Here is a 23,800-nt window from a genome sequence, read left to right on the forward strand (position 1 = left end):
CTACACAAACTGGCATCTCACTCAGCACTCCGCCATCTTGGCTGCTTCTCCTGGCCACATGGCCTCTTTCTGTTCTCTGCTCTGCTCCCTCTGCTCTCTCATGCTAATCATCCCAGGAACCAAGAGAGCAAGCTCTCATTCTGCCCCCATTTTATAGTGTAGAAATCCAAACCTTTAATCCAATATACAAAACAGGGAAGTCTCTAATACAAAGTCACTTCTCTGAGGCATGATTGGATTGTACCGCCCCACATCAAAACAGGTGGGATAGGCCCTGGCTGGTTGGCTCAGTGGTAGAGCGTCGGCCTGGTGTGCGGAAGTCCCGGGTTCGATTCCCGGCCAGGGCACACAGGAGAAGCGCCCATCTGCTTCTCCACCCCTCCCCCTCTCCTTCCTCTCTGTCTCTCTCTTCCCCTCTCGCAGCCGAGGCTCCATTAGAGCAAAGATGGCCTGGGTTCTGGAGATGGCTCCTCGGCCTCTGCTCCAGGCGCTAGAGTGGCTCTGGTCGCAACAGAGCGACCCCCCGGAGGGGCAGAGTATCGCCCCCTGGTGGGCGTGCCGGGTGGATCCCAGTCAGTCAGGCGCATGCGGGAGTCTGTCTGACTGTCTCTCCCTGTTTCCAGCTTCAGAAAAATACAAAAAAAAAAAAAAAAAACAAACGGGTGGGAAAGGCTTAATCCCAAAACCAAGCCCCAGGCTACAAGGATTCTACCTGCCCACAGAGACATACATTAATATCACCTGGGCGACGGCCTCCTCGTGGGCATCGCCGTCTTTAACAAAGTGAGCATAATATATTTTATTTGCCCAACAGGGAGGCAGTCAGACAGACTCCCTCATGTGCCTGACCGGGATCCACCCAGCATGCCCACCAGGGGGTGATGCTCTGCCCATCTGGGGCGCTGCTCTGTTGCAACCAGAGCCATTCTAGTGCCTGAGGCAGAGGCCACAGAGCCATCCTCAGTGCCCAGGCCAACTTTGCTCCAATGGAGCCTTGGCTGTGGGAGGGGAAGAGAGAGACAGAGAGGAAGGAGAGGGGGAGGGGTGGAGAAGCAGATGGGTGCTTCTCCTGTGTGCCCTGGCCGGGGATCGAACCCAGGACTTCTGCACGCCAGGCCAACGCTCTACCACTGAGCCAACCAGCCAGGCCAAAGTTGACATTTTTTGATAAGCTAATGTTGACCACGTCCAGATCTTGTGCTTTCCAGCTTAGCCCTTTTGTCTCTGCAATAATGTGTTGTCCAGATGAGATAACATGCTCCAGAGATGCCTGGCTTCATGGCAGAAACACGGTCTTGCAGGGAACAGAACTATTTGGTGATCAGATAGTATGTATGTAAGAACTAGAAAATTTCAAATTATTTAAAATACTAGCCTCTTTGTCTAACCCCCACCCACCAAACCTTTCCATGTCGGGAGCAAAATTGACAACTGTTTTCAAGGATCTGTTCTCCATTAACTGGGCTCTTCAAACTCATACAAAATGCATTATGTTCCAGGATAGAGCTTCTCCTCTATTCCTTGCATCACTAGATCATTCAGCTTTGACTCGTAGAATTCCCTCACTTGGCTCTTTTCTTCACTTAAGTGGCCCTTTGTCTACAGACGTCTGCACTCTGATGTCACAGAGCTTTCTCTTATCTCCTGCCCCATCACCAACACAGAGTGTTGCTCTGTGTTCAAGTCTAAGACTGCATGTACTTATTCTCAAAAAGTAATTCCAAGAAGAGGTCTATGAAATAATATCAAAATTAAATTACCTTATTTGGGAAATAAGAGACGTCTTTGAAATGAACATATTAACTGACAGTTCTATAACAGTGTAATTCTTTGGGGGTTGTCAGATCTGGGACAATATAATTTATGGTCTGTTCTATTCATTGAACACCAGCCACTGGAGGTCATTCTCTGTTAGCTTAGTAGTGTGTGCTCTTTAAAGAGAAAATTCAGAATTTGAGTCCCATTGCTGCAGAAACTGATCTGTGAAAGTATTCTGGGACTATACAAAAGAGACAAAGGGAATGCAAGATGCAACTTCTCCTTTACGTTTCTGTATTTCTTTTTTATTCCCCTTAGAATTGTGTTTGCAGAATTTCCTGGCCAGATGCCAATCCTATCCTAAGGTACTTTAAAGTGTTCTTAACAATGCTGTTCATTCATTATATGAATTCAAAAATAGTGAGCAAAAGAAGTCTGAAACTTAACTCACTGATAATTGCTTCTTTATTTTCCTAAATGTTTCTTTGCAAGAATAGCCAAATTTAACATTCTAGCTTTTCTTTAATTGTTTAATGTAAGCGTCCCCTGAACTGCATCGTTCATGCCTGACATAATAAATGTTGATTCTGCCACTTGGATTCCATCTTTTTATGTAGGATAGTTAGATGTTTGGAGAATTTTTGACAACAGGGATAAAGGAAACTGAGACAGATGGCTAGAGAGTGGGGCCAAACAATTCAAACAATTTACAGCCAGCTTGTAAATTGCAATTTCTAATCTTTCTTATCAAAAGGTGTTTGAGAACAAATGGTTTACACCTCTCCTCCCTAACCAAAGAGTAAATAGCTTAAATCACTCTGGTCAGTGAGATCGATAACAGAGGCCCAGTTAGTGCCATTAGGGCCACCAAACTCAAGGACAGATGAAGTCAGAAAAATAAATAACAACAACAACAAAAAAAAAACTTAATTAGAACCAAACAAATCCAATATAGAGGCAAAGATGACCAGAAAATGACCCTGGTCCCTCTATGCACTCATTTTGGTACACCGTTATTTTATTTACACACACACACACCCCTGAAAAACTGATGAATATTCTGCTGAGATCCTTCCCTGAAATCTCCCCTAACATTCCTTGCCACACAAAAGGAAGATAAAAAGCCTCAAGACAAAAGACCCGCTGCAGGCTCTGTCAGGAGCACAGCATACCTTTTCTTTCCTGAGTGTGAAATTTCTCTTAAACTAGCAGGGTCTTTATGAAATATGAAACCGGGGCAGTGGGAGGACACCTTTCTCCAAGGCCCCCCTTTTCTCGGACTTTCCAGTGAGCTAACCGAATATCATTTGCAATTTTCATATCGCTAGCTTTTAATAGAAAAATATTTTTCAGTGACTTGAACAAAGAAAATGTTACAATTACATGTCATCACTGTCCATAATTTTTGCCTCAGTAGAAATTGTAAAAAACAGAATATATTTTTCTTTTGAAGTTATCATCATTTCCGGCTTCCTTAGGTGGAGGATCATTTTTCCTTGCTACCTTAATTCAGATCTAGATAATCTAAATATTTTCTAGAGTTTGTTTCTTACTAAACAACTCCTCATTATTTTAGTACCCTGTTATAGTTCCACTTTTTCTTTAAAACTCTTTCTGTGCAAATTATCTTCTTTTTTCTGATTAAACCTTTTTTCCTTTTCTTTTTTTTCTTCTTTTAAAATTTTAATTTAATTTATTAAGGTCACATTAGTTTATAGAATTATATAGGTTTTGCCTGACCTGTGGTGGCGCAGTGGATAAAGCGTCAACCTGGAAATGCTGAGGTTGCCGGTTCAAAACCCTGGGCTTGCCTGGTCAAGGCACATATGGGAGTTGATGCTTCCTGCTCCTCCCCCCTTCTCTCTCTCTTTCTCTGTCCCCTCTCTATAATGAATAAATAAAATCTTAAAAAAAAAAAAATTAAAAAAAAAAAAAAAAAAAGAATTATATAGGTTTTAGGTGTACAATTCCATAACACATCATCTGTATACTGTATTGTGTGTTCACCACCCCAAGTCAAGTCTCTTCTGTCACCATTTACCACTCCCTTACCCCTCTTGTACCTCTCCCACCCCCGTTCTTCTCTTATAATCCCAGACTGTTGTCTGTGTCTGTGGGTTTATTTTTTCTTTGCTTAAACCTCTCACCTTTTTGACCCAGCTCCCTCCCCCTCTGATAGCTGCCAGTCTGTTCTCCATATCTATGAATCTGTGTCTATTTTGTTTGTTATTTTATTAGATCCACATATCAGTAAAATCATGTGGTACTGGTCTTTCTCTGACTGGTTTATTTCAATTAGCATAATAATTTCCAGGCCTACTCATCCTGTCACAAAAGGCAAGATTTCCTTCCTTTTTACAGCTAAGAAGGATTCCATTGTGAAATGGACCACAGCTTTATGATCTACTCATCTACTGATGAACTCTTTGGCTGTTCCCACGTCTCGGCTGTTGTAAATAACCCTGCAATGAATTTAGGGGTTCACATATTGTTTTAAATTAGGGTTTCAGCCTTTTTCAGCTTTATTCCCAGAGATAGAATTTCTGAGTCATAAAGCTGTTCTATTTTTAATTATTTGAGTTAAATCAATACTGTTTTCCACAATGGTTGTGATGATCTGCATTCCCACCAACAATGTATGAAGGTTCTGCTTTCTCTCCATCCTTGCCAAGACTTTTCTGTTGATTTATTGATTGATGATAGCTGTTCTGACAGGTGTGAGGTGATATCTTATTATGGTTTTAATTTGCATTTCTCTGATGATTAAAGACATTGAGCATCTTTTCATATGTCTATTGGCCATCTGTATGTCCTCTTTGGAGAAGTGTCTATTTAGGTCCTTTGCCCATTTTTAAATTGGATTGTTTGTCTTCCTGGTGTTGAGTTTTGTAAGTTTCTTTTATATTTTGGATGTTAAGCTTTTATCAGATGTTCAGCGAACATGTTCTCTTATTCAGTAGGTTGTCTTTTCTTTGTTGTGCCAAAATTTTTTAGTTTGATGTAATCCCATTTATTTTTTCTGTTGTTTCCTTGCCTGAGGAGACATATCAGAAAAATATTGCTAGAAAAAATGTCTGAGATTTTATTGCCTATATTTTCTTCTAGGATATTTATGATTTCAAGTCTAACATTTAAGTCTTGAATCACTTTTTTGTTTATTCATATGTATGGTGGAAAAGGGTGGTCTAGTTTCATTCTGTGCAGGCATATATCAGTTTTTCTTGACACCATTTATTGAATAGACCATCTTTATCCCATTGTATGTTTTTATCTCTTTTGTTGAATATTAAGTGACCATAAAGGCATGGGACTATTTCTGAGATCTCTTTTTTGTTCCATTGAACTATATGTCTGTTTTTATGCTACTATCATGATATTTTGATTACTATGGATTGTAGTATGGTTTGATATCAGGTAACATTTTTCCTTCAAACTTCTTATTTTTTCCTCAAGATTGCTGTAGCTATTTAAGGCCTTTTGTGGTTTCATATAAATTCTCAGAATATTTGTTCTAGTTCTGTAAAATACACTATTGATATCTTGATTGGAACAACAATCAATGTATTGAATCTATACATTGCTTTGGATAGTATGAACATCTTAATGGTGTTAATTATCCATATCCATAAACACTGTATATTCTTTTACTTATTTGTATGTTCTTCGAGTTCTTTCTTCAGTGTCTTATGATTTTCTGAGTACAGATATTTTACATCATTGATTACATTTATTCTAGGTATTTCTTTTTTTTGGGGGGGTGATGTCTTATAAATGGGATTGTTTTCATAGTTTTCTGATAGTTCATTATTAGTATATAAATATACAATTGTTTTCTGGATATTTATTTTGTATCCTGCTACATTACTGAGTTCATTTATTAGTTCGAGTAGTTTTTTAGGGTTTTCTATAGAGTATCATGTCATCTGCAGATAATAACAGTTTTACTTCTTCCTTTCCAATTTGAATGCCTTTTACTTCTTCTTCTTGTATAATTGTTCAGCTAGGCCTTCCAGTACTAAGTTGAATAAGATTGATGAAAGCAGACATCTCTACTTGTTCTGATCTTAAGGGAAATGCTTGTAGTTTTTGCCTGTTGAGTATTGTGTTGGCTGTGGGTCTGTGGTATATGGCCTTTATTACATTGATGTATGTTCCCTCTATTCCCACTTTGCTGAGAACTGTATCCTAAGTGGGTGCTGGATTTTATCAAATGCTTTTCCTGCATCTATAGAAATGATCATGTGGTTTTTACCCTTAATTTTTTTATGGGGCATATTATGTTTATTGATTTGTAAATATTGTACCAACCTTGCATTCCTGGAATAAATCCCACTTGATCATAGTGTATGACCTTTTTAATGTATGGCTGGGTCTAATTTGCTAATATTTTGTTGAGGATTTTAACATCTATGTCCATCAGGGATATTGGCTTATAATTTTCTTTCTTTATACTGTCCTTCTTTGGTTTTGGAATTAAGATAATGCTGGCCTCATAAAATGAATTTAAGAGAATTCTCTTATATTGAATTCTTTGAAATAGTTTGAGAAAGATAGGTGTTAATTCTTTTAGTAAAATTCACCAGCAGAGCCATCCACTCCACACTTTTGTTTGTTTGGAGTTTTCTGATTACTGCTTCAATTTCATTAGGCATAATTTGTCTATTTAGATTCTCTGATTCTTTTTGATTCAATTTTGAAAGATTGCATGTTTCTAGAAATTTATTCATTTTGTTCAGATTGTTTAATTTGTTGGTTTATGGTTGTTTATAATATTTCCTTACAATCCTTTGTATTTCTGTGGAGTCAGTTGTTACTGCTCCTATTTTATTTCTAATTTGATTTATTTCAGTCCTCTCTTTTTTTTTTTACATTTTTTTCTCCCTCTTTCCCTCCCCCTGCACCCCATAACCACCACACTCTTGTCCATGTCTCTTAGTCTCGTTTTTATGTCCCACCAATGTATGGAATCCTGCAGTTCTTGTTTTTTTTCTGATTTATTTATTTCACTCCATATAATGTTATCAAGATCCCACCATTTTGTTGTAAGTGATCCAATGTCATCATTTCTTATGACTGAATAGTATATCATGGTGTATATGTGCCACATCTTCTTTATCTAGTCTTCTATTTTTTTTATAGTGATTAAAGCCTTTAAGCAAACTCTTGGCCAATAGAGTAAGAATCCATAAAAAAAAGTAGAGTCCTTAACATGTTCACCAAGTCCAAGATGGCCCCAAAATCATGCCAAATTCCTGAAAAATTCAACCCAACTCCAGTTCAGTCTGTTAGGAGCTGTCACAAGGAGTAGGAGTCCAGGAAAAGTCCACATCCAGGAAAAGTCCACATGGCACTGGGATTGTTGTCACAATTCTATACTTTGAAGCTCACGTCCAAGTCCCAATGACCGCTACTTCTAGCTGGTAATAATTCAGGTAGACTGGAAAAGCCATCTGCAGCATGAGTGGAGATGGAGCTTCTGTTCTCCTCCGCCTGGAGAGATGAGACCAGTTGCTTTTCCCTGGAGCTCTGCAACTGTGGCTTGGTAAAGAGAACCTTGGGATATGCTAAGCTGGGTGGCAAAGGTAAATTCATAATAGAAGCTGGCAAAAGGGGGAAAGAGAACTCTAAATTAGGAGTAGGTCCCAGCCTGAAATATGAGTGGGGCATTGAGGTAGGAGGAATAAAGGAAACACTATATATTTAACAAAGCAGCAGAAAATAGGACTATCAACACCCACAACAGAGATCTTCGAGGGAAGAATAAAAAACCTGACTATTCAGGCAAGACATAGTTAAGTGGCCCTTGTGCAAATGAGATCAGTTTACCTGCTTCTTGGAAGAAATACCCTAGGCTCGTCCACAGTGTCGTAGATGCGGCCACCGGCCCTGGGCACCTTCAGCCTTCAGTGGCAAACCCCAGCATTCTGGGCAAGGTAAGGTCATAGGTGGCTGGAGCAGGGCTGGAAGAGACTGAACCCTCCCTTAGAGGAGCGAGTGGGAAGCCTACCTTCCAGTGTCCCTGTTTCCTCACAGCAGAGGCATGTAAGTCTGGCAGGCTTTAGCTCAATGAACTTCCTTTCCACTATTGAAGCAGGACCCAGATGGCATCCTATGAGACCCCTTTGGGGCGTTGGAGCCTTTAAGGGTGTATCCTAAAATATGGTAGTTCCCATAATCTCTATTGGGCTTTTTCTGCCTCTAGGTATCTTAAAAGCCATGCTCAGAAGATCTTGCTGAGGGGTTTGAGGATCCCTATCTGCCTATATACATCTTTTCCATATATCTGGAGCTATTTGGAAAAAGACAAAACAGTGTTATTAGCTGGATCAAATAAAGAAGGTAGTAGTTTGCAGGCGAAAAAGATTTGGCATCTCCTGTTCATCAGCATTCAAAAGAAATTTAATTTTTTTTTTAAGTAAAAAGCATGATACAGTAGACCCGTAGGCATTCCAGGATATGACTACCCCCATTAAATTTTTTTTTATTGACCTTAAAATATTTGCTGGGCACACTTTAATAATACCTTAACTTTAAAGATTGTAAGAATGACAAAATACAGTAAATGCTTTTGCTCCATATGCAAAAGCATTTTCAGTTTAACCAGTTTAGGAAATAATAGAACAATGCATACAGCCAATGAGCTATAACATGCTTAGCAGCCTCTCCTGTTCTGACAGAGGTTACTATAAATCCAGAATATGTATCCACTGTAATGTCGATATAGGACTGTTTGCCAAATGAAGGTATATGAGTAACAACCATTTGCCAAAGTTGTCCTGGTAGGGTCCTTGAGGATTAACTCCAAATGAAGGGGCAGATTATAGTATAGGACCCCTTGGACAGGATTTCCCAATCTGCTGTGCTGCTTCCGGGAAAGTTGAAACTGTTTACACAGGGCTGCAGTGTTGTGGTGATGGATAGTATGAGACTGAATTGCTCGATCTGTCATGGTTGTTCCAAATAATTTTCTTTTGGGTAGCTTGATCAACAAGGGCATTCCTAGGCCCTGGCCGGTTGGCTCAGTGGTAGAGCATCGGCCTGGTGTGCAGGATTCCCTGGTTCGATTCCTGGCCAGAGCACACAGAAGAAGTGCCCATCTGCCTCTCCACCCCGCCCCCTCTCCTTACTCTCTGTCTCTCTCTTCCCCTCCCGCAGCCAAGGCTCCACTGGAGCAAAGCCACCCTGGGCGCTAAGGATGGCCCCATGGCCTCTGACTCAGGCACTAGAATGGCTCTGGTTGCAATAGAGCAACACCCCAGTTGGGCAGAGCATTCCCCTCTGGTAGGCGTGCTGGTGGATCCCGGTTGGGTGCATGTGGGAGTCTGTCTGACTGCCTCCCCATTTCCAACTTCAGGGGAAAAAAAAAAAAGAAAGAAAAGAAAAAAGAAGAAAAAAAGAAAAGACAAAAAAAAAAAAAAAGGGCATTCCCTTGTGCTAAAGCTCCAGAGAGCATGGAGTGAGCTCGAGCATGTCTTATGGAACATGGAGCTCTATGTTGACATACAAGTCTTTGAAGAAGGAGGAACTGCTGAAATAGTTCATCAGCATTTGTCCCCAAGACAGCAGTTTTTATAGTGGAAACACCATAAGTAAATATTTGCTGTCTGTATATAGATTAAAGGGGGAATATGGCAAATGCTGAAGAGCCCTGATAATGGCATATCATTCTAGACTTTGAGCTGATTTTAAGTTGACAGTTTAAGTATAAAGTTATCCATTGATTTGCAAGAGCGATTTGCCATTTAGTGGAAGTTTCCCAGAGCCATTGTTGTTGATCCTTTGAAAAAAGGAACAACAATAATTTTGAGGCTCAAAACCTATAAGCTGTAAAGGTTGCCTATGCCCCTTGATAATCCTGGAAGCAACAGCATCAAAATATGGGAGTGTATTCCATGGGCTATTAGACGGTTAAATGTGCCCAAGCTGTAGCTGCTCTTGTACCAATTGAGCAGCTGCCCTAAGTTTCTCTTGAGAAAGGGGCCATTGGTCTACCCATACAGGATTATCTGATTTCCAAGTAATTGGGTCTGCACAAAGCATTATTGAGGTAGCAGGAGCTACCAAGGCCCCTATGCTAAATTTTGATATCCTAATCCATACCTTCTGGTATTGGGTGCCACTTCTATGGGGGTGAGAATTCCTCGCTGTTCTTTCCCTAGATCCTTGGCGGGCAAAAATCCCCGATCACGCATCTGAGTACTGACTAAACCATTAGGACTGACAAGCAACACTCCCATATTTTTCAAAACATCTCTACCTCACAAATTAATTGGCCATCCATGGAGCACATAAGGCTTAAAAAATCCAGAATGACCTTCTTAATCTTCCCAATGTAGAAAACTAGAACTTTGTTGAGGGGATTTACTCTGCCCTATACCTTGTAATTCTGTGGCTGCTGCATGAGTGGGCCAGGAAGGAGGCCAATGTAGCTAAACCATAACAGATACATCAGCTCCAGTATCTAAAAGTCCTTTAAATTTTTGCTCATGTATTGTTAGTTCCATTTCAGGGCGTTCCTGACCTATTTTTTTTTTTTTAAATCCAATTGGCAAATTCAGAGGAGCCAAATCACCAATTTGCTTGGGGCCCCTTTTGCAGGATGTGGTCTGAGAAGCAGATTAGCATCCTTATACTATTCTTCTAACTGTCTGAATTAGCCGTGAGACAAATTCTTTTTTTTTTTTTTTTGATTAATTTTGATGGGGTGACATTGATAAAATTGTCTTGTCACCTTCCAACTGGTTTTCTTTGTGCCCCTCCCCTCCCCCAACCCCTTCTCTCTCCTCCCCCCACCCTGTAACCCCAACACTGTTGTCCATGTCTCTGAGTCTCATTTTTATGTCCCACCTATGTATGGAATCATATAGTTCTTAGTTCTTTCTGATTTATTTATTTCGCTCAGTATAATGTTATCAAGGCCCATCCATGTTGTTGTAAAAGATCCTATGTCATCATTTCCTATGGCTGAGTAGTATTCCATAGTATATATGTACCAAAGCTTTTTAACCCACTCGTCCTCTGATGGACACTTGGGCTGTTTCCAGATCTTCACTATTGTGAACAATGCTGCCATAAACATGGGGGTGCATTTCTTTTTTTCAAACAGTGCTATGGTGTTCTTGGGGTATATTCCTAACAGTGGTATAGCTGGGTCAAAAGGCAGTTAGATTTTTAATTTTTTGAGGAATCTCCATACTGCTTTCCACAGTGGCTACACCAGTCTGCATTCCCACCAGCAGTGCAAGAGGGTTCCCTTTTCTCCACATTCTCGCCAGCACTTATTCTTTGTTGTTTTCTTGATGAGTGCCATTCTGACTGGTGTGAGGTGATATCTCATTGTGGTTTTAATTTGCATTTCTCTAATCATTAGTGATGTTGCGCATTTTTTAATATGCCTATTGGCCATCTGTGTGTCCTCTTTGGAGAAGTGTCTATTCATTTCTTTTGCCCATTTTTGGATTGGATTGTTTGTCTTCCTGGTATTAAGTTTTACAAGTTCTTTATAAATTTTGGTTATTAACCCACTATCAGACGCATTGTCAAATATATTCTCCCATTGTGTAGTTTGTCTTTTTATTCTGTTCTTATTGTCTTTAGCTGTGCAGAAGCTTTTTAGTTTCATAAAGTCCCATTTGTTTATCCTGTCTTTTATTTCACTTGCCTGTGGAGACAAATCAGCAAATATATTGCTGCGAGAGATGTCAGAGATCTTACTGCCTATGTTTTCTTCTAAGATGCTTATGGTTTCATGGCTTACATTTAAGTCTTTTATCCATTTTGAGTTTATTTTAGTGAGTGGTGTAAGTTGGTGGTCTAGTTTCATTTTTTTGCAGGTAGCTGTCCAATTTTCCCAACACCATTTGCTGAAGAGGCTGTCTTTACTCCAACGAAGGCTCTTATCTCCTTTGTCAAATATCAGTTGTTGATAAAAGTGTGGGTTTATTTCTAGGTTCTCAATTTTGTTCCATTGATCTATATGCCCGTTCTTATGCCAGTACCATGCTGTTTTGAGTACAATGGCCTTATAATATAACTTGATATCCAGAAGTGTGATATCTCCCACTTGATTCTTCCTTTTTAAGATTGCTAAGGCTATTTGTGTTTTCTTTTGGTTCCATATAAATTTTTGGAATATGTGTTCTATATCTTTGAAGTAAGTCATTGGTATTTTAATCAGTATTGCATTGAATTTATAAACTTCTTTGGGTAATATAGACATTTTAATGATGTTTATTATTCCTAACCATGAGCACGGTATATGCCTCCACTTGTTCGTATCTTCCCTGATTTCTTTTATCAATGTTTTATAATTTTTTGACTACAAGTCTTTAAATTCCCTGGTTAAATTTATTCCTAGGTACTTTATTTTTTTGGTTGCAATGGTAAAGGGGATTGATACCTTGATTTCTGTTTCTGACAGTTCATTGTTTGTGTATAAAAATGCCTCTGATTTCTGAGTATTGATTTTATATCCTGCCACCTTGCCAAATTCATTTATCAGGTCTAGTAGTTTTTTGACTGAGACTTTAGGGTTTTCTATATACAATATCATATCATCTGGAAATAATGATATTTTTACTTCTTCTTTTCCAATTTAGATGCCTTTTATTTTTTTCTTGTCTAATTGCTGTGGCTAGGACTTCCAGAACTATGTTGAATAAGAGTGGTGAAAGAGGGCACCCCTACCTTGTTCCTGATCTTAAGGGGATTGCTTTTAACTTTTGCCCATTGAGTATTTATTATATTGGCTGTGGGTTTGTCATAGATGGCCTTTATCATGTTGAGGTATGTTCCCTGTATTTCCACTTTGCTGAAAATTTTTATCATGAATGGGTGCTGGATTTTATCAAATGCTTTTTCTGCATCTATTGAAATTATCATGTAGTTTTTCTCCTTCCTTTTGTTTATGTGATGAATCACATTGATTAATTTGCAAATATTGCACCAGCCTTGCCTCCCAAGAATAAATCCCACTTGATCATGGTGTATGATTTTTTTCATATATTGCTGGATCCGGTTTGCTAATATTTTGTTGAGAATTTTTGCATCTAAATTCATCAGGGATATTGGCTTATAATTTTTTTTGTTGTTGTTGTCTTTGCCTGGTTTTGGAATCAGAATTATGCTCGCCTCATGAAAGGAGTTTGCAAGTCTTCCTTCCTCTTGAATTTTGTGAAATAGCTTGAGAAGGATAGGAGTTATTTCTTCTTTAAATATTTGGTAGAATTCACTTTGAAGCCATTAGGCCCAGGACTTTTCTTTTTTGGGAGTTTTTTGATAGCTGTTTCAATCTCATTTGTTGTAATTGGTCTGTTTAGGTTTTCTGATTCTTCCAGATTGATTTTTGGAAGATTATATGTTTCAAGGAATTTGTCCATTTCATCTAGGTTGTCTAGTTTTTTGGCGTACAGTTCTTCATAGTATTTTCCTAAAGTATTTTGTATTTCTGTTGTGTCAGTTGTTATTTCTACACTCTTGTTTCTAATTTTATTTATTTGAGTCCTCTCTCTTTTGGTTAAAGGTTCATCAATCTTGTTTACCTTTTCAAATAACCAGCTCCTGGTTTCATTGATCTTCTTTATTGTTTCTTTAGCCTCTATATCAGCGGTTCTCAACCTGTGGGTCGTGACCCCGTCGGGGTCACCTAAAGCCATCGAAAAATACATAATGCATATCAGGTATTTACATTCCAAATCATAACTGTAGCAAAATTACAGTTATGAAGAAGCCACCAAAATTATTTTTTGGTTTGGGGTCACTGCAACATGAGGAACTGTATTGCGGGGTCATGGCATTAAAAAGGTTGAGAATCACTGCTCTATGTCATTTATTTCTGCTCTGATCTTTATTATTTCCTTCCTTCTACCAGCTCTGGGCTTTACTTGCTCTTCTTTTTTTAGTTCTTTTAGATGTAGGGTCAAGTTGTTTATTTGAGCTTTTTCTAGCTTCTTGAGGTATGCCTGTAATGCTACAAACTTCCCTCTCAGGACTGCTTTTGCTGTGTCCCATAAATTTTGAATTGATATATGCTCATTATCGTTTGTTTCTAGAAATTTTTTAATTTCTTCTTTGATCTCATTGTTAACCCATTTGTTATTTAATAACATGCTATTTAGTTTCCAAGTGTTTGAATGTTTTTCTGTTGTGGTTGATTTCTAGTTTAATGCCATTGTGATCAGAGAAAATGCTCGATATGATTTCAATCTTCTTAAATTTGTTGAGACCGCTTTTGTGCCCTAACATGTGGTATATTCTAGAGAATGTACCATGAGCTCTTGAAAAAAATGTATATTCTGCTGTTTTAGGGTGAAAAGTTCTGAAGATATCTATTAAATTGAGTTGATCTAATATGTAGTTTAAGTCTGCTGTTTCTTTGTTAATTTTCTTTCTTGAGGATCTATCTAATGATGTTAACGGGGTATTGAAATCCCTACTATTATAGTATTGCTGTTGATCTAGCCATTTAAGTCCATCAAAGTCTGCTTTATATATTTAGGTGCTCCTATATTACGTGTGTAGATATTTATAACAGTTATATCTTCCTTTTGGATTGCTCCCTTTATCATTATGTAGTGACTTTCTTTATCTCTATCTATGGTCTTTGTTTTAAAGTACATTTTGTTTGATATAAGTATTGCCACCCCAGCTTTTTTTTTCATTTCCATTTGCGTGAAATATTTTTTTCCATCCTTTTATCTTCAGTCTGTGTGCATATTTTGATTTAAAGTGTGTCTCTTGTAGACAGCATATGTATGGGTTCTGTTTTCTTATCCATGCAGCTACCCTGTGTCTTTTGATCGAATAATTTAATCCATTTACATTTAAGGTTATTATTGATATGTAATTGTTTATTGCCATTTTATTCTTTAAAACTGTATTCCTCTTTTGCTATATTCTTTTTCTCCTTTGATCTGTTTACAACAAGTCCCTTAGCATTTCTTGCAGCCTTAGTTTGGTTGAAGTAAATTCATTGAGTTGTTGTTGTTTTTTTGTCTGTAAAGCTTTTTATTTCTCCTTCAATTTTAAATGATAGCCTTGCTGGATAAAGTAGTCTTGGTTGTAGGTTCTTGTTCTTCATTACTTTGAATATTTCTTGCCATTCCCTTCTGGTCTCAAGTGTTTCTGTTGAGAAGTCAGAAGTCATCCTTAAGGAGGCTCCTTTGTAGGTGATAGTCTTTTTTTCTCTAGCAGCTTTTAGTATTTTTTCTTTATCACTTTGCTTGGTATTTTAATTATGATATGTCTTGGTGTAGATTTCTTTGGGTTTCTCTTTAATAAGTTCTCTCTGTGCTTCTTTTACTTGTAAGATGTTTTCCTGCCTTAATTGAGGGAAGTTTTCAGCTATGATATGTTTGAACAAAGTCTCTATCCCTTATTCTTTCTCTTCTTCTTCAGGAACCCCTATGATGTGGATGTTATTTCTCTTCATGTTGTAACAGAACTCTCTAAGAGTTTCCTCAGACTTTTTGAGTCTCTTTTCTTTTTTCTGCTCTGCTCCGTGCCTTTATTTATCATGTCCTCTAACTCGCTGATTCGATTTCCCACTTCATCCATCCTGCTTTTAATTCTTTCCATTGTATTCTTTATTTCAGATATTGTATTTGTCATTTCTGACTGATTCTTTTTTTATAATTTCAATGTCCTTTTTTATATTTGCTATCTCTTTATTTAGGTGTTCGTAATGACCATCTATTGTTGTTCTAATATCTTTGAGCATCCTAACAATCGTTATTTTAAACTCTGCATCTGGTAATTTGGTTATATCTGATTCATTTAAGTCCTTTTCTGGACATTTCTCTTGGTTCATTTGTGTTGCACTTTTCTGCCTCCACATTTTCTCTTCACGGGAGTGGCTATGATCACGTGCTCAGGTGCATAAGCCTTGGTGGCCTTGGCCTTTGCCCCGCCCTGGTGGATGATGTTACGCTCAGTCTTGAGGGCACTGGTGAGCACCTTTGCTCAGCTGCAGGTCTCCGCCTGTTTCCGGGTTTCCGTCCCCCCCCCCCCTTGCAGGAGGAGTCCACTCATGGAATGGCTGCTAGTCTTGGCTCTACTGGCTGGGCAGGACTGTGTGCTCACGCTCAGCTCAGTAGCGGAACTCTGCCTGTTCTGGGCTTTTGGCTCCACCCTTGCAGGAGGAGCCGGCTCCCAAGTCAGACCACAAGCCTGGGTTGCATGGGCGGCAAAAGGCTGTGCTTCTGTGCCCTTGCTCAGGGGCTGGTCTCCCCCCTTTCTGGGGTCCCCGCCCTTCTCCCACAGGCTGGATTACAGGCTGCCGGCAGCTGGGCTTGACCGCTTTTGCACGTCCCCTCCTCCCCAACCGGGCAAAACTGAGCTCACACCTGAGCCCAGTGGTGGCCAGCCAGCTTCCGCCCCTGCCAACAGAACCGCGCTTCTGTCTCCCACTGCCGCCCGCCCTCCGGAAATCCCTCAGCCACATGAGTGCAGGCACTGCAGCTCAGACCCTAACACTCACTACTGTAGACCCGAAAGCTCCCTCCTTCTAAGCAACTCTGCTCTGAGTGCCATGGGGGGAGATTGTTTAGCTGCTCTCTTGCTTCCCTTTCCTGGTATTACTGTTTCTGTGGGAAATATTCACTTCAGATTTGGGGAGTGACTCGTCCCAGGGATTAGGGTGGCTATCTCCCAAAATGTTTCTCCCTGTGCCTCCTAGATTACACTCTCTTCCTGTTACTCTGGTATTCTCCTCTCTCCCCATCCTCCAGAGCCCTGGATGAGTGGTTGTGAGAGAGGTATTCTGCACAGTCCCTTTAAGAAGAATCCTGGGTCTGAGAAATCAGACTGTTTCTCACAAACAATATTCTGACTTGTTTCCAGCTAAATACTGTCCTTACATCTCTTCTGGGCTCTGGGGCGGCAGGCTGGGGCTTTGTTCCTGGGGCTCAGGACCCTCCCCTCTCTGCTAAACTCACTTCCCGCCACGCAAGTCTCTCTCTGCTGCTGTTTTCTCCAGGGAGCTGAGCAGTCCTCTCCACGTTTCAGCTTTTCCTACCAGTCTTGGTGTGGCTTTTTCAGTTGAAGAGTCCTCTTAGTTTAATCCAAAGTTGGTTTTTCCAGATGATAGTTCTTAAAATTAGTTTGTAATCCACTTTGGTTCTGGGAGGTAGATGTTGGTATGTCCACCTAGTCCAGCACCATCTTGTCTTCCCTAAATATTTTTTTCAATAAAGTAGACTATCACAATTTATTGAAAGTAAGAAATATAATTAGTAATAATATTGAATCACAGGTATTTGACACCATGGTAAATTGTCTCCAAGTATGACTGCTAGCAATTACTTTCAATATGTATGCACATACCACTCCTCACATTAAAGATGAGTCTATTTATATTCCTCTTGATTTTAGACCAGCCTGTGTCTTGTTTGGAAAGAGAAAATGTGGTGGGGGAGATTTACTCTTTTCGAACCCCATAGTCATGAGGTATATAAGCCAGGTTGGACTACTGAATGATTAAAGACCTCATGGAGAGTGTTTTGGAGAATGAAAAACCATTTCTCACACAATCTTTCAGTTGAATGCAGCTTTGTAAGACACTCCAAGTGAGACCAGAAATGCCCCCCAAAATTCACAGAATCATGAAAAATAAGTTAATATTTTATGTTAGTTTTTTAAGTAGAAACAATTGACAAAAACAGTAGCTTAAAAATTATGATTAAACTTGTGTTTTCCTATTTCCTAGAGATGTGAGTGAGCCAGGAAAATCAGGCATACGTCTCACAGTTCAGACACATATTTTTCTTTATTCCTCAAGAAACATTTTTCTTAAGCAGACATTGCTTAAGCATCTTAGATAAATGCATCAGTACCTTGCAGTAATTTCTATTACTCACCTGTAACAGCAGTAGTTAATTAAAATACATGTCTAGTTTCTTGCAGATATGACAGGTGTCATGCTAACCTAAAGATTGTAAAAGAAAACCAGATACACAGATGAGATAAATAGTGCTAAAGCAGATAGTTTGAAGGTCCTTGATGAAGATGCCTTCATCATAGCAATATAACTATTTAAGAGTTCAGATGTCCAAGAATGGTAATAATAGCTTGCAAAACAAGTAGATTCTAATGCTCCAATTTGTGAACAATATTCTACTTGTAGAAGCAGTTTAAGATAAATGACCAGGACATTAGTGAAGAAAAAATTACATTTTTAAAGATTTCAATTTGATCAGATAACACTGAGGAACAAAATTTTTGTTGCATCCACAAAAGCAATTGTTCTTATCTACTTCGAGTGTGCTGATCTGAAATCTGACATTAGTTTTTCTCTGTAAGCTACAATGTTTTGCAATTCAAGATTTTAGGTTTTCATTTTATTGTAAACTTTTCAAAATTTAGTTTAACATAATAAAGTAGAATGTCTTCTTGGGCATCATCTTTGTGAAAATAGAATAATTTATATAATTCAGTAAATACACCAATACACTAAAAGATATGATTGCATCAGAATTTGTCTAAAATTTCAAAATAGAACATATTAAAACACTTATTTTAATCATAAAATTTGTGCAAAAATTATATAAATTCTATTCAGGCAAAAATTTGCATTTGTAGCTCTTACGTTTGTGTACCTGTTGAGGACAATCTCGTTTGATACTCCAGCAGTAGTCTACTTATCAATAACAGCTCCAAGACTTTCAGGAAACTTGTAAGGTGACTGTTCAGGAAGTGAATCTTAACACTCATGTTACATCCAATGTCACGAAAAGCCAAAAGCATCCTTTAAACCAGAACTTCATAGTTTTCTGCTATTTTGTTGCCAGAGAAGTTCTTTGTAACTGCCACAAAAGACTGCCATGCTGCTTTCTCCTCCTTATTCATCTTCCTGGCAAATTCTTCATCACATATGAGGAATCGAATTTGAAGTCCATTAAATGCACCTGATTTTATCTTCTCGAAAGACAAGGCAGGAGAATCATAAATAATTTGTTGAAAGCATTCACTTTCTCTATTCAAAGCCTGAACAAACTGCTTCATTAAGCCAAATCTGATGTGAAGTGGGGGGAAAATGATCCTGTCTTGATTAACTACAGGTTCATTCACGATATTTTGCATCCCTACTTCCAGAGCTTCATGTTTTGGCCACTCCTTCTGTGTCCAGTGTCCTTCTCCCCAGCTCAGCTGTCCCACAAACACAGAAAGCAAGGATACTTCTTGAAACCTCTCTGTTGTGCTAGCAGGAAATTTAAGATCCACACAAATGATCCAGTTATGTTCCTCATACTTCAGAAAGTCGAGGACAATTTTTATGTCATTATAATCTTCTCAAAGATGAATTGAATAACCAATTGGAACTGCTGCATAAACATTACTGTTGGGTATAAGAACACATTTTAGACTTTGTTTAGAGCTGTCAAGAAATAGCCGCCATTCTGTTGGACTGTAAGTGGTAACACCTAGCTGGCTGAGAAGACTACTGATATCATGATAGTAAACAAAGTGTTTGCCTTTGGAAAAAAGTCCACAAAAACTTGTTCACGCTTCCTGTAATGGGATATTTTAGCTAAGCAGTGAAGTACATTCTTTTCTTGAAGCCTGGAGTCTAATAACTCAGCTGCTTCCTTTGATAGGCCCAAATTCTTACTAAGTCATTCAATTTGGGTTGGCTAAACTGCTGGGGGGTTAATGACTGCTTGACATCAGAAGAAGACCCTTCAGATTCTACAACCATTTCCTCATGCATCTTATCAAAATATACTTCATCACCATGTTCACTTTCTTCATCCTTAGAGGCAATAAAACCATTGAAAATTGGAACTGGGAGTGTCTCAGAGTGTGGAATAGATCGTATTGCTGAAGGAATATTAGGATATGTGATCATATGTTGTTTTTCTTGCCGATGTCCTTGGTATGAATCAGACAGAATTAACAGTCACTGCTGTGGTCCTTAGGTCAATGCTAAACCATGGGAATACCAAAAGGCATTTCTTTGCATTTTCCTTTTTGTCCAGTCACAAAGCATTTCTTCACAATTATGACACACTATATGAGGAGTCCAATTCTTGTCTTGATTGCCAAGGGGAACTTGAAAATAGGCAATATATGCACGTGTCACAAATGATGAAATATTGATGTTAAAGTGTGTAACAGCCACATATATAACAGAAGGTGTCAGGACTATTATTACATTTATGCCTACTTGAAGAAACCATGATTCAATCTTAAAACAAAATAAGAGGTGTTTTAATCAGATAATATTTTTTTTACATTTAAATACAACTACAATTATATAAAAGTGATGTTTGTAAAACATTAATTGCCTTGTGGTTATGTTCAATACAAGAGTCATTGCCCTTTAACTCCAATTTAAAAACCAATGCATGCCATTAACTGTAACAAAAAGAAATTAAAATTGCATAAAAACTAGAGCATGTACCAAAAAACAGATTTTAGATTTGGAATCAGCAATGCAGAAATATATAAAAACAGTTCTAAAACCTCATGCAATAGAAAATGAAAAAAAAAATTTGTTCCCCAGTGTAATTAAATATCAAGAAAATATTCTTTTCATTGAAATTAAAATAAATTTGTTATTTTCAATTTACTCTATTTTACTGGCAAGCTTTTAACAGAATAGGAGTTAAAACTTGAAAAGTTTTTGGATTTGGGTAATGAAGATTTTGCTCAGCCAATGTCACAATTACCCGCTCCTGATGGAAACAAGTGTCTGCTCAGGGGACATTAATTCTGTAACTTCAGGAGTTCAAGGTCTTAACTAGCACATTTGATCTTTCCACTTGCAGCAATCGCTGTACTGGAGTTGCTCGTAATGGCAGCCAGAGACACACTGACCAGTGTCTCTCCTAAAAACAAGAGACCAGATTGAGGGAAATAAAGAAAATCTTTCTTATGGGTTGAATTATATCCCTCAAAAAAAGATATTTTGAAGTTCTACTTTCTAATACTTCAGACTGTGACATAATTTGTAAATAAGGTCATTCATTTTAGACATAGTTAAATTAATGAGATCATAGACTGCAGTAGGGTGGACTCTTAATCCTGTAACACCGTCATCCTTGAAAGAAGATGGTCATATGAAGCTAGAAACACAAGAAGGTCCTGTGAAGACTGAGGATTGGGATGATGTATCTCTACAAACTGAAGAACATAAACGATTGGTGGCAAACAATCAGAAGTCAGTAAAAGGCAGGGAAGGATTCTGTTTTCAGAAGAAGCATGGCCCTGTTGACACCATGATTTCAAACTTCCAGTCTCCCAACTGTGAGATAATATATTTCTGTTGTTTTAAGTTACCTAGTTTATGACACCTTGTTGCTGCAGCCCTAGGAAACTAGCACAAAGTCATTCCTTGCCTGTCAACAACAGCAAAGCACACACACTATTGGGCAGATAAAATATATTATGCTCACTTTGTTAAAGATGGCGCTGCCCACATGGAAGCTGTCGCCCAGGTGATATTAATGTGTGTTGGGGGTGGGCTGTGGGCAGCCTGAGGCTTGGTTTTAGGACTAAGCCTTTCCTACCCTTTTTGATGTGGGGTGGTACAATCCCATCATGCCTCAGATAAGTAATTTTGTATTAGAGACTTCCTTGTTTGTATATTAGATTAAAGGTTTTGGTTTCTACACTATAAAGTGAGGCAGACTGGGAGTTTGCTCTCTCTTGGTTCCTGAGATTAGCATTAGAGAGCAGAGCAGAGAAAGGCCACGTGGAGGAGGCCAGGAGAAGCAGCCAAGATGATGGAGTGTTGAGTGAGAAGCCAATTTGTGCAGAGTTTATGCAGGGATAAGGAAGGAGATGGGGAACAGAGGTGAATAAGTCTGGTGAGCTAGAAATCTTTGATTCTAGGAAACTTGGATAAGTCAGTAGCTTTGTGAGCACTGAATGAGTGGGTTTTGGAGCCCAGCGTGTGTTTTTACTTGCGTGCCTGGTGCAAACTAAGATTAAAGATGATGGCCCATCAGTTTTTGGCTTCATTGTTTCTTTGCTGACTGTCCGAATCCAATGTGAACCTTCATGGGCCAGGCTGCTGTGATGGTGGCTGCGGCCACTGGCTTTATACCCCCCCCCACACACACACACACTCTACATTTCAAGACCTGCAATGACAACAACACTCCTCCTTGGATTTATCCCTGTGTCTACTTCTCAATATAGCTGACTTACAAAAATCTTTCTGTGGAGATTTTAAATTCTATGTTTAAATTCAAATGTTTTTTTTAAATTTTTTATTAATTTAATTTATCATGTTAACATGAATTCAAGTGTCCCACTCAATATAACTCCCTCACCCCACCTTCTTGTCCCTCATTGCCCCCCTTCCCTCTGGGCTTTGCTGTCCTGTTTTCTGTATCTATGTGTTATGTATATATAATTTCACTAATCCCTTCACCTTCTCTGATCTCATCCCATCATCCCCCTTCCCTCTGACAGCTGTCCCTCTGCTCCCTGTGACCCTGCCTCTGTCTCTATTCTGTTCCTCAGTTCACTTTGTTCATTAGATTCAAGCCAGGCAGAGAAAGACAAATATCATATGATCTCACTTAGCTGTGGAATCAAATTCAAATGTTTTTGACAAACACTAGCATTCAAAAAAGTAGAGAAGTTTCGAAAACAGGGATTCTATTAGCAATCAGGAATACCAAGAAAAAAGAATTTAAAGCAGAATTTTAGGACAGAGAGAACCCAGGTGATTTTCTGCAGGGGCTTTCCCTAATCTATAAAAAAATACTGGGGTTGGTTTATTGTGATTTCTAGGGGGAAAAAAGAAGTTCTTGCTTGAAAATATAAAGAAAAACAGGGCAGACATTTTTGCATATCAAAATGGCAGTTCCCAAAGTCCTCTTGCTACAGGAAAATTATAAATTGAAATCATAATTCCCATATTTTAGGAAGGATAAGTAAAGTTTTACTTTTAATATAAAAATTAGAGTGGTAGGTTATATCCAATGGCAGCATTATTCCAATTAACTGAAAATTCTATTTGGCTGGTACAAAAATCAGATGAGTGTTGGCCATTATTTATAGATTATAATTAGAATTATTTATAGATTTAAAAAAGGTTGCTGCAATTAGAAGAGAAATGTGGCTAACCATATTTCTACATCGAGAGATGATTGTTAATTAATCTTGATTGCTATGCAGTCATTGATTTGGCTTATGTGATCTTATGAGTCACTGCTAATGCTGGTTATCAAGAGCAATTTGCTTTTTTCTTGTAGGGCCATAAGTGTGATTTACTGTTTTCCCAACCACCTGGGTATTTAAATTAACTGGCATGATATCATAATTCAATAAGGTGGACTTTAAACAGGTGGCTTAAACCTAATTCAAATGCTAGAGCTACTCATTATATTGATGCCATATTAGCTGAAAGTAATTGTGAAATAATTGTGTTTGGAGCTCTGTCTTTATTGATTTTTATTGCAGAAAAAAATGAGATATTAAGTGGAAAATAAGTTTGAAGCTAGAGCCCCAGTAATCTGTTATATATATGCTCAATATCAGTTAAAACCATTTATTTTTCAATATCCTCTTTCAAGCACCAAAAATAATACTTACAAAAATCTTATTTATTTCTGGAAATTTCACATTTAGTAGGATTTTTTCACCTCATCATATTAATAAAATATGTCAAAATAAATCTAAGTCTTGAACATGTGGCACCTTAAAGCCTAAGCATGCCTCTTATCTTCTGGCCTTATTTATTTCCTCATTCTAAAGATATGAAACACTTGCTATATTCCAAGTGCTGTTCTAGAAACTAAGACCAAAATCTGAACAATTAAAACAATATCCTTGAAATTACTGTATATTCTAATTGAAAACAGACAACACATTTAAAAAAATTATTATGTATCAGATGTTACATGCTATACAGAAAAATTAAGCAGAGTCATTAATTAGGGAGTCATAAGAAAGAGACTTTGCTTTGTAGTATAGCTGCGTTGACAAGGTAATGTTTAAGCAGAGATGTTACAGTAGGCAAAGAGGTTAGGTCGAAGAGAACGGGCTGATCAGAAAATGAGAACTCCGAAATTACCGGACACAACACACACCA

The 23,800-nt window shown here is 38.3% G+C and overlaps 1 non-coding gene across 1 annotated transcript; it reads left to right on the plus strand.

The window, feature by feature from the left end:
* Positions 1-271: 271 nt before the first annotated feature.
* On the plus strand, positions 272-347 carry TRNAT-GGU (transfer RNA threonine (anticodon GGU)). The gene has a single exon. It is a non-coding gene; the product is annotated as a tRNA-Thr (tRNA).
* The last annotated feature ends 23,453 nt before the right edge of the window (positions 348-23,800 follow it).

The sequence above is a fragment of the Saccopteryx leptura genome, chromosome 1 (assembly GCF_036850995.1).
Source record: "Saccopteryx leptura isolate mSacLep1 chromosome 1, mSacLep1_pri_phased_curated, whole genome shotgun sequence".
Classification (NCBI taxonomy): Eukaryota; Metazoa; Chordata; class Mammalia; order Chiroptera; family Emballonuridae; genus Saccopteryx; species Saccopteryx leptura.